The sequence below is a fragment of the Hakea prostrata genome, chromosome 2 (assembly GCF_041222555.1).
Source record: "Hakea prostrata isolate BN-2017 chromosome 2, UWA_Hpros_2, whole genome shotgun sequence".
NCBI classification, from domain to species: Eukaryota; Viridiplantae; Streptophyta; class Magnoliopsida; order Proteales; family Proteaceae; genus Hakea; species Hakea prostrata.
Window position 1 is genome coordinate 61747205 of NC_142601.1, and position 13004 is coordinate 61760208.

The window sequence follows — 13004 nt, forward strand, 5'->3', positions numbered from 1 at the left end:
ATAGAGACCAGCATACATAGAGTTTAGATGCATACATACATTATCAGTTTCATACTGCATTGCAACTTGTTGTGTTCTGATATATGTAATTATGTTGTTATGAGTTAACTTGCTTTACTGAGTTTCTTTCGAAACTCATTCCTTTTGTACAATCTTTTGTTAGACTATTCTACAGGTACTGACTACTATGAAGGACACTACGATGAAGCGCAAGCCGATGAAGTGTACTACACACAAAGTATTGGCGACAATCAAGATTACTCTGATAATCCCTCAAGTGATCAAGTTGCGTACTACGATTAGAGACAACGTAGAGTTGGAGCATCTCTGTTGGATTGATGAAGTCCACTATTTTGAAGATGTCATCTATAGGATAGAAGACTCTTAAGTTTAGTTTGTCTGTCTTATTTTCTTTTGTTTTAATTGTTATTCCTTTTAGACTTACATACTACATTCCGTTGTATCTGTGGAGTGAGTTTCCGCCTCTCTCTACTTCTTTTGATATCTCCGGATATCTGGTATTATTTTCCGCACTTTGACTATATTGATTATTCATTTCTTGATTTTAATATTTTGTTTATAATATTTAAACCATGATTATTTCCTGTTTATGATTATGTTATTGTATATGTGGGAGGATGATTTCCTCGATACTTGATCTTTGGGGCTGTGGATCACACTCCCGGGTATGCCAGTTAAGGTACCGGCTGGGGGGATGTGACACCTGTACTACCTCATTAACATAATATTTTGAATCACATGCAACTGCCTAGTTAGATGATAAGTAAAAGAACAAATTCAATGTAAAACATTGAGTAAATAAAATAGTTCTCAAAGTACCCCTAATACATAACTCTTAATGTTGTTGACTATTGGGATATGGCTGAATAGTTCTTGTATCATCTATGTACTTTACTGTATTATAAGAGATTGCTGCTATAACACACGCACGCACATACACACTAACACACACAATAGTGCATTTGCTAGCCTCAAGATATGTAGTAGGATTCGTTTCCTGTTTATGATTATGTTATTGTATATTAAGGTTTGGAAGGCTTGGATATGTAGTAGGATTCGTTATATTTAAATTCAGGGATGACTTCAGTACTTATGTTTTACTTTAGATCCATTTGAAAGAGTGTGGATAAAGATTGCATGAGGAGATGCAACAAGTATGCCAACAGTTTGCTGCACAGGAAAGTAAGTGGGGAGAAAAAGTTGGCAAACCTGGCGCAGCAGATAAAATAAGAGATTGCATTCCCAAATAGCACAGCTTTTGGCTAGAGGGGAGTCAGAGAGCTCATTTCATTCGGGTAAGTTCAAATAGATTTATTGATGTAAACTCTACTGATTTCCTTCTATTTTACAAACTAGGAAGTAACTAAGTTTAATTTCCAGTGGAACTGCCATTGCAACTCCAGTCTAATAAAAGGAATGTGAATTGGTTAAGAGTTGAAGTGAAATCTTTCATAAGGATGCTGAAACTCCCTTACCAAAAGGTGATGAATTGGTCAACAGTTCCAAGAAGACCTGTGAAACAGGAAAGCCAGATTCAGCAGGAACAGTTTAGCACAGATCAATGTAAGAGAAACCTTCTTACAGCTTTTCAGTAACCTTGTCTCAGTTTTCCTATTTGGGGTTACGTGTATAAGCATTTAGTTTCTATCTTTCTCTTTGTCCCTGCAATTGCTGAGCAGTGAAACATATCCATATTTGTTTGGGGATAGTGTTTTCCATTTTGTTTGTTTCTGCATTGTAATTGCTCTTTTTGTTTCATACCATTGGCTTTGGACCTCTAGGTGCTATTACTGGAGGTACAACACAAGCTTTGTGTTCAACCATGGATGGAGCATGTACGTGAAATAGACAGAGTTGAAGGTGAAAGACATTGTTATCTTCTATGAGCTTAACTCCAGAAGAATATCCGGGGAGGAGACTTCTGTCAAACCCCACCTAGCCGGATCCGGTCATACCCAAATGCCCGTGGGGGTGATACACCGCAAGATCTAGGTTCAGTGACAAATCCATACAAAACATGATATAGTATAATTAAATGGACAAGAATAAATCAAGTTTCTCATATGAAGTTATCAAAATCGAAATAATGATTATAATCATCCATTACTTCAAAATAAAAGTATAATATCAGAGTTTTGAAAAGAAAAGAGAGTAGTTTATTCGCTGCGGAAAAATAAACTAAACTAGTTCTCTAATAGAATCCCACAAAAAATAACAGTCTTGACACTTGCATGAAGCTTCGTGTGCATCCACTTCTTCTTCGGTCACTCCTTCAAGAAGATATGTTGGCAACGCATCCTCCATTTGGAAGAAGTCCTCATAACCTGCAACATAATCTAATAGAAGAAAAAAAAAAGACATATAAAAGGAATGAGTTCAAAAGAACTCAGTGAGGTCAACTCAACATCATATCACACATTCATTCACAAGATTCCACACCACACATATATCATGAATATCAATAATGTAATTAATGACAATGATATGATATATGAATGATTATGCTCCTAACTCTATCATGAAGTCTCTATGGTAGACACGCATTAAGTCATACACCAGTCTTCTTTGGGCGGTCTCATCACTCTTCCCACACGGCACTCAAGCACATCTGTTGGGTTCTCCGCGGTTATTGTGTAAAGTCCTATCAAGCTATGGTCGGGGATTAGGTCACCACTCACATCACCATTGGTATAAGATCTGGCGCGTGTCAAGGATAATCTTAGGCCCAATGCAAGGTCATACAGTCTCGTAATACATATGGTACAGATATTTCCCCTCACGCCTAGTGCTTTGTTGGTTCAATACCTTCCCACCTATGAATGGAATCCTCAACGGGAGGCATCTGTTGGACCCCATTCATTAACCCAATGGTAATCCACATATAATGGACAGGATGATCTCCATGTCCTCTCACGGGTCATTTCACCGGTCTTGAGCGTCCATGAGCCCTTATCTATTATATGAAACCCTACCTCTCTATGATGATAGTGGGTCTGCTTAACACACAGGACCCAGCCACTAACATCACGGGTTAACCGGCTTCAATACCCCTGCCAAAAGGGTAGTAGTACTCATGAGGTCACATAACCAAACATTTCTAAACATGCCCTAAATATGTAAATCGGTATCAAGAAAGAGCCAAGGACACCATAGGAATGCGTCCCACACCGCCTCCTCTAGTATCCTATGGCAGAAATGCCAAAAGGGCATTCCCCATTCCCCAATGTTACCTAGACAATCACATAAGATCACTAGGGCAATGGGTGAACCCACAACCCTAGTTTGCAACATAAAATAAAATGAGAAATTTAATTCAATATCTTCCATATATTTTCATAACAATAATTTAAGTAAAAGAAAAACTCAATCCATTTAATATCATCCATCTCATACATTCTCATATCACTATTCAAAGATATTGAAAGATGGACGATATAATCACAAGATAACATTAAAGAAAATAAAGATATTAATAATAAAAATTAATTAACATAATTAAACATGCAAGATAAGGTTAAGTATATTCCTCACCTTTTACTTTGTTCTTTTCTCCAATGATTAGTAATTCATTCTCACAAATTAGTGACTAAAGGTATATTAACCTATTCATGCAAAAGAAATAATTATCACAAATTAGAGCCAATTTGGGTTTCAAAGGATATCCTAAAATCTTCCCAAGAAAACCCAAATCTAAAAAAACTAGGTTAAAAAGGGTAGTTCTCAACCTCACTAGTGAATGGTCTCTAATTCGCCACCAATTTGAAGTCTATAATGAAGCAAAACTTTGGGAACGTCTAATTGGCAACAAAAGGATCCTATGGGTACTTTCAATTTGATTAAATTTGACCCATCTCAAAAAGTCCTAAATTTGGTTCTCATAAATCACCCGTTGGTGACCTAAAGAGTCAAAATGCGTAAACCTTAGCATGTGATCTTACCATTACTCTCATACTCAAGGGAAACATTAATATAAGAAAAGATAAGCATCTAGGATACCTATCATTATTTCCTTTCATAGATCCCTCAAAAGAAGAGAAGAGAAATTACTCCCACAAACTAGGATGTGACATTAATACAAGAAAGGAAAACATCCAAGATACCTAACAACCTTCCCTTTCAAGATCTCCATGAAAGAAGAGAAAATAAACTCTCACCAACTATGATTAAAGAGAAGGGTTAAAGAAAACTAACATTTCCTAGTGATTTTGCGAAGATTCGAATCATAAAAACCTTCGGAAGGATGGAAATCGCTCCTCTCTTTCGTTTATCCTTTTCTCCAAAGCCTCTGCCTCTTTCTAGCCTCCAAAAATGCATTTACGGATGAGATAAAACATAAATAGGGTTTAAAAATCCGAAATTCCAATTTTGCCCCTAAATAGAAAATGGGGTGGGGGTTGGTTCACCCAAACGGCCCAAACTTCTGGTCCATGGTTGGACCCCCAAATGAACTCCGATTTTGATGCTTTTGGCTCGTTGGAAAGGTCTTTCAACGATCTTTGATTTGATACCTTATTCGTGTCAATCGGATTCTCCATCATTGACCTATGGAGATTTCAAGATCACCATTTTTACACTATCGTGATTAATCTTCTCTCTTCACTTAAAGTCTAGGAGAGTTTTTGAGTCATTACAAGGGTCATCCACCAACATTGGTTCCATTTCCAATCCTTTGGGCTCGAATTGAATGGTCTACGATTGTCACCGAATCAAGGCGCAGGATCTCGGTCTTGAAACCACGGGTTAAAGGGGTAGAAATCCGGGGGATTTCACAGAAAATAGTTTATTTCATAGATTCAAAGCAGTGATGAAATTAGAAAGGATGGGAATGTGAACTCACAGCAAGTGCGGATCAATCCCAAGACAACTAAGAGAAGAAGATCCCAGGTACCATGAGCTTTTTCACAAACAATTACGTGATTGAGAGTTGGGATGTCTAATAGAAATGCAATCCCACAGAAAAGTGACTCCAGAAGATCAGGGGAGGATCAGAGGATGAAATTTGGTCATATATTTGTTATTGTACCACAAGACGAAGTTATGGTAAGTGTTTTTTTTTTTTGTTTCTTAACTACCACTATTTTAAACATTTGTGCGTTTTTAATTTTTTTACATTTATTTGTAGAAACACTCACCCAAGAGAAGATTGAGCTGTCCCCGTGAATTAAGAGGATAAAGATACAAAGGGCTTTATGTTTAGAGAAGAATTGGCATGGGCAAGAGTTCTGATGGACGAGTGTGGTGTTTTGGGCATTGTATAAACCCAAGGATTAGTAGCCTACAAAACTATCAAGGCCAACTGCCAAATTAAGGATTTCCTAGATAAGTTGAAGGAAGAGTTGTAGCAACAGATGATAGGACAACTAGCAGGAAGAGAGGAAATGGAAGGATGATCCAAAAATTGAGAACTAGTGTTTAAAGTTCTGTTACGCTATTTGGTATTTCATTTTATGTAAGGTATGCAGATTGTCAAATGTTTATTTGTGGCAAACACATCGAGACTTTTTGTTCCTGACTCAATGATAAATGAAGCATACTCAATGTTGGTGTGAAATGATACGTAGGTACTATTAATTGCTGTATCTTACACATTTTGAAGTATCATTGATTTTGAGTTTATGAATTCATTACTTATGTGCTGGGCTAGTCTACAAATAAAAAGAGTCTACATTCAAAATTAAATAATCCTCATTTCTTTCATTGTTTCTAATTCATTCACTTGAAGGCTGGTTCTAAACCCGCGTAATATCATCTTCAACCAACTAGAACCTACTCAACTGAAACGAGAGGGTTTGGTGCAGCCACTTAAGAATTGCTTAAGATAAAAGTTGGCATAATTCTTGGATTTGGTTGGAGAAATGCTCTAGCTTGATGTGTATTCTGAATAGGTCTGTTGTCAAGCTCTGACCTCTTCATTCTTTTGGGTTCCTGTGATACTAGAGATCTATATTTTTTTTATTTTTTATTTTTTTTGGTTGAATCCTAGGATTGATGTTTCCATGAACACAAATTACGTTTTGTATTAAGAGTACGAAATGAGAATGAATACTTGCTGCAGAACTGTTTTGTTTTTCTCTAGTATGATTAGTGATGCTAGGCAACATTAAAAAGTGGGGAAGGTTTGTACCACTTGGTTATGAGTCCAATCAGTTTAATTTTTAGTTCTATTTTTGGAATTGTTATCTTGGTTTTTGAAATTTAATTTTGTTGGATTTTAATGTCTCCCTAGTTTCCAAGGAATTTATGCTTTATGCCTTTATGAAGTAGTAAATAAAAAGGGAATGTTGTGCTTCAGCCTCCATCAATTTTAACGTGTACTAGGAAACATTGTGTTACAACCGTGGTCCATGAGTGCTGAGATAGTTTTTCAGCTTATTTGATCTGCATGTTCACAATAGAGTTGCTGCTGAATTTTGAATGCTTACTCAACTCAACTGAACTCCTTCAGTGTGTTGTTTTGGTGTGCTGACCCAACGGTTCTGTTCTCCAAATACTGGTTAGTTGGCATTTCCGAATCCTACTTTCTAATTCAATGACTTTTTGATATCTGTACAATCAATTCTCATGCCCCATGCCACCATTGCTCTGACCGCAAGAGTGACTCTCCTTCCAAAACCTATGAAGCCAGCGCAGGTTCAGAACATGTAAGGATGACATTGCCTTCTTTGAAATGATTGATCGTCTCCTTGAACTCCTTTGGGAAGTAGGAGAGTTCACCAAGATCTCTACTGAGACATACGATATCTAGGAATCCATATTAATTTGAATGATTGATATACCTCTACTGGCTTGCTCCTCTGGAGGTAGACTAACCGAGGGTAGATGTTTCCTTGGATAGGATAACAATTGTCGGATTGCTCCTTCTCATATACTTTCTTGTAAACCTTTTCATGTTCCTTGCTGCAAAATAGAAACAAGTCTCAGGCTTTCATTATTCTTAGGTTGCAGATCACGAGTATCTGGCCTTAGTTGTGTAACAACGGAAGTTCTAGGCATGTTAGGCATTGATACTCCAATATTAGTAGTTCAGAACTAGTATCAGCTTGCTTTCACTTGATCCATTCCTTTTTTTATTGAACTTCCTCCGATTTCTTGTCTTGTTCAATTTAATGATTCAATTTGGTCCATGAAATGGCCAAGGGAATATTCTTTTTCTTCTGGCTGGATTTGATCCAATAACCGGTCAATTCTGTTTATGGCTTCGGTGTTCAGCTGATTGCCATCATCTATTATCTTATGAACTTACATTAGCCATCTTGATCCGTCAGTCACCATTGGTTGACCTTTGTCAATATTATTGATGAAGGGCATGAGTCTATCAAGTAGCTCTTCCCTGGATTTGGTAATGGCTTTGTTGCCATTCCTTTTTCTTTATGGATTGACACTTCTGTCATCTGTATTTTGATGCACCTTCCCTGCTGAGAAAATCAGGAATTTTATTAGTAACACCCAAGGTTTGAAATGTCGCCAACATGGAGCAATAAACAGAACCCTGAGCTAAAGTAAGCTCACAGAACTCAGTTCAATTAGGTAAGTTAGAAATGTATTAAAACTTACTTTTGTATACTTTATTACAACGTACTTATGACTAATTGTGATCTTTTGCACTGCTGTAATTGGTCAAAGCTATTGCAGAAGCTGGCTTGAGCTGTCTAATTGTATTTGTACAGGTATACAGTCATGTTTTTTATGTTTTCTTACTCAGATAACAACTCATCTATACCTCTCTGCTTGAGACACTACCTGGATTTTCTCTATTTGATTGAGATTGGTGAATTTGTGCTACTAGTTTCTAGTTGAGGAATTTCACAGTTTTGTTGGTTATCAAAGAAATGATCCGGTATAGTTTCTTGCCATTAATGAGTATTTATGTAACATTTATGATTCTTTTTCTTCTAGGTGGAGAAACTCAGAACAACAGGTCAGCATGAAAACAAATGTGATCATTGTTTCCTTTTGAACTTTTTCTACATTCAGACACTATAATTTATGACTTTCATTCCAGCTGAATTTGTGTCTTTATTTCTACATGCTTTCAGTTTCCTGGTAGTGGTATTAGGAGTTCTCAGGGTTTTGCTGTTATCAGATTTCCAAAAGTCATTGGTAAGTTTGCATACACCTACAGTAATTGCATGTATATAACCCATTATCTTCAGATATATTTGAACTGTTTTGAAATTATTTACTTTTCTCTTTTTCTGGTGCTTATTCCTACAACCCGAATCTCGTGTTTTTATTCTTCTATTCTTATGCGAGTGCTAGAAGTTCAAAATCTGATTAATAGCTCCTGTCCAAGGTGAAGATTAAAATTACTTTCTTTTGGTACTCATAACCTTTATCCTTCTTTCTATCTGTATTGTGAAAGATGCAATTGAGCTAGCCAAAATGTGCTTATATATTTTCAACTATGATTACTCCTATACCCCAAAAAAAAATTTAAAAATATATAAAACAATATCATAGCTTCTCATCATTACCTTAAATGTTTCTCTTATTGTAAAGGAAGCTATTCTTATTGCATCATATTGGTGTTGATTAATTTAACCCTTTAAGCTTCATATATGTACATGTATAGCCTGAGTCATCAATTGTTTTCACTGGGATTATTATCAAACTGATATGGAGGAAATATGATCGAACCGGGTTCATACCTTGTTTGATCCTCGACTCTAGTCGAGACGGAAGGAATCGACTCCCTCCTGAGCGAACCGAATCCGTAAGGTGGCTTGCTGAGGAAGAAAACTTATTCAGCTACAAGCACGGAAGAAAACTTATTCAGCTACAAGCACGCCCTAATTCAACTTATGAATTAGGTTAATTACCCTAATGATGGCAGATTCAAATTGACGGTTGCGGCTAATCATTATCGAAGGGATAAACATCGCATAACCTAAAGGTTATCTCAGGAGTCCTCTACTAGTCCAAACTAGTAGAAGTCTATCACTCAACGCATCTAACTGTTAAGATCCAACGACTACCCGAAGAAGGCTCAAGTGCATCCGATGAAGGAGATTCGAAGGTACACTCTATATAAACCTCACTACCATACAAGGTGAGGGACTCAGATTCAAATACATACTAGTAGACGTAAACTATCAGGGGCTCATGATCTATATCACCTTTCCAGGTTCTTCATTCCTTAGCTCTGTGCTTCTAGCAGAGCCATTTGTGATTAAGTTCATCAACTGACTTAGCCTTCGGAGGTGGACTCCCGACCCCCGCGGTCGGGCCACATCTGACGCTTTTGTTTTGCAGATCATCACGAGAAGATCTAAGGGCTGAGAAGATTTTGGACGCATCATTTGGCGCCGTCTGTGGAAAAGAATTGTAAAGCCATGGTGACTAGATCGGCAGCAGCCGCAGCAACCACTGCACAGCGCGATTCCGGTATTCAGATCCCTGGAGTGAATAATCCAGATGTTCCCCAGGGAAGCCGAAATCCTACCGAAGTAGATGGTGGTCAGGGAGGACGTAATCCTCCTGATACATTCCAAGATCAATTGAATCAAATAAAGATTCAACTCTAGGAGGTGAGCCAAGCACTCCACATGCTCACTAGACGAGTGGTTTTACCACAAGAGCCTGACCATCGCGATCCAGGGAGGCGCGCGTTACCACGTGATCAACCGAGTGATCAAACATTGGTTGAAGACCGGAATATCGGTCAGAACTTTTATGAAGGCAACCGAGGACCTAGACGAGTTGACAATCAACCTAGGCGGGACGATCGGTTCGACAGACCGCAGGAAAGTACAACACATTCAAATACAAGGTTGGACACAGGGGTGAGAACTCACTCACCAACTGTCAAAAGAATCGGTCGCGATGATCGAGCAGTTCGCGACGAGTGGAATGTTCGGGAAGGACGGGCTGTTCGTGATGATCGAATAGCACGTGATGATTGTGTTAATCGAGGTCGTGATCATATCACTGAAAATCACCCGACCCAGATTGGTCAGGAATTGGCCAACATCAATCAGAAGTTAGGGCAGTTGGCTAAAGGAAGGATGACTGGGGATATTTACTCAGTCATTCGGAAGACCCCCTTTGCCGAGCCAATTGCGGGATATCAGTTTCCCCATAACTTTCGTTTGCCTACCTTTTCTACATTCGATGGCTCCGGAGATCCAACGGCCCACATCGGCTATTATCAACAGACCATGGCAGTTTCAGGTAATTCTGACAAAATTTTATGCAGGGTTTTTGGTTCATCTTTAACCGGAGCAGCACAAAAGTGGTTTTCGAACCTCCCATCTGGAAGGATCGTAAACTTTGATGAATTGGCACGCAAATTCATAGGGCGATTCCAGAGTGGGATACAGGACAAGAAAACAAAAGAAACCTTGTTTACTGTCAGACAAGGAAAAAACGAATCAATCAGAGAGTTTCTGAAAAGATTCAACAAAGTAATGATGGAGATAGAAAATTTGGATGAGCAAGTAGCCAAAACTGTTGTATTCACTGGACTCACTAACCGGAAACTCCTGGAGTTATTACTACAGGATATGCCTGCAACTTATGCTGAGTTGGTACAGAGATGCCAAGAACAGGCCGAAGTCATGGAGATCCTAGATACGGGCCTAGGAGATAACAAAGTCTCCAATAAGGAACAGAAGGCTCTGAGCCAGAAGCAGAAGCCAAAGAAAAATGTCCGTGATCGGGTTGGAAAATCTCAAGCTTGGCGCCAGAGGTCTCCCAGTAAAAGTGAATATACTCCATTGAATGTTCCTCGGGCTGATATTCTAAATATCATCAAAAGGAAAAATATTTTGAAGTGGCCACCTAAAATTCTTTTGAAACCTGGGGAGCAGCAGGATCGAGAAAAGTATTGCCGATTCCACAAGGACTATGGTCATTATACAAATGACTGTCGTCATCTGAAAGCAGATATTGAGAGATTAATATCTCAGGGACACTTGTCCAATTTTTTTAGCAGAAGAAGGGAGGAGCCACGCGCGGCTGCTCCTAAAAGGGATCGTTCGGTTAGTTCAGAACGATCAAGGGAGGCTCCGAAGTCTAAGAAGGGCAAGGAGGTGACTAAAGCTACTCGGTCACCTATCCTTACCATTTTCGGAGGACCAGAGCCCGAATCACTCCGCAGTTTGAAGACAAAATCCAAATTTGTCGGAACCGGAGAGATGCAGAAGCGAAAGAAGCATAATGGTGAAGATTCTATCACCTTTGGTGAGGAGGATGAAAGAGGCGTTTGTTTACCTCATGATGATGCCATAGTCATCAAGGTAGAGATTGCACGTTGGGAAGTGCATAGAGTTTTGGTTGATACAGGGTTTGCAGCTGACCTAATTTCTTATGAAGTGTATCAAAAACTGTAGGTGGATGAGGACTTGATGGAGCCTTCATCCACGCATCTATATGGTTTTGCAGGGTCGTCTGCGGTGGCTGAAGGATCTGTCCAGTTGGACTTATCTATTGGAAGTTTTCCTAAGGAAACAACTGTCCGAATCAAATTTTTGGTGGTTCGGGAACTGCCAGCTTATAATGTTATCCTCGGGCGACCATCTTTATCCAAGATAGGTGCTATTGTTTCGACAAAACACTAGAAGATAAAATTTCCGACTGATATGGGAATTGGTCAAGTTTCCTCTGACCAGAGGATCTCTCGGCAATGTTATGTTGCCTATTTAAAAGACAAGGAGGGCCCAAGGAAGGTGACTGCCCTACCTATAGAAGTTCGAGACGATCGGGAAGAAGCAGAGATGCAAAGGCCCGAACCAGTGGAGAAGCTGGAAATCCAACTGTGTACCGAAGATAAGAAGAAGATTACTTATATCGGGTCTGAACAGCTGGAGGAATTCAAAGATGAGTTGAAGTTATTTCTTGAACAGAATAATGACATATTTGCATGGTCTGCTGAAGACATGCCAGGAATCGATCGGGCTGTCGCAGAGAATAAACTCTGGATAGATCCAAAGGTGAAACCAGTGATACAGAAAAGGAGAAATTTCTCCATTGAAAAGTATGAAGCCGTTCGGGGCAAAGTTGAAAAACTGAAGAATTCTGGTTTCATAGAACCAATTGAATGCCCAACTTGGTTAGCTAACGTGGTGATGGTAAAAAAGGCGAATGGGAAGTGGAGGATGTGTACAGACTACACAGATCTCAACAAGGCTTGCCCTAAAGATTGCTATCCGTTGCCTCGGATTGACCTCTTGATAGATGCGACTGCAGGATATGAAACTCTAAGTTTCATGGATGCCTACTCAGGGTATAATCAGATCCTTACGAATAAGGAAGATGAGAAGTTTACGGCTTTCATGACTGATCGTGAAAGCTACTACTATAAAGTCATGCCATTTGACCTGAAGAACGCAGGAGCTACATATCAGAAGGCTGTCAACAAGATTTTTAAAGATCTTATAGGAAAGAATGTTGAAGCTTATGTTGACGACATGCTTGTGAAGAGCTTTACAAAAGCAAATCATATTGCAGATTTGACTAAGGTATTCTCAGTACTGCGAAAATATCAAATGAAGCTGAAGCCAGAAAAGTGCGCCTTTGGAGTTTCCTCGGGCAAATTTTTGGGCTTCATGGCGTCACAGAGAGGTATTGAGGCTAATCCTGCCAAAATACAGGCTCTGAGTGATATGGAGGCTCCCAAAACTGTTTGTGATGTGCAGTGTTTAACAGGGAGAGTTGCCGCTTTGAATCGATTCATCTCCAAGTCTGGAGAAAAGTGTTTGTCATTCTTCAAGGCACTCAAAGATTTGAGGGGCAGCAAGGAAGCAAAATGGACCAAAGAATGCTAGAAAGATTTCGAGGAGTTAAAAGAAGCACTGGGACAACCGCCGATCTTGTCCCGACCAGAGAAGGGAGAAATATTACAGCTATATCTAGCGACGTCCCTTTCAGCGGTCAGTGCAGTACTTGTTCGTGAGAAAGATAAAAAATAGTGGCCGATTTACTATGTGAGCCACGTATTGCTAGATGCGGAGACACGATATTCGCAGATTGAGAAGCGTGCTCAC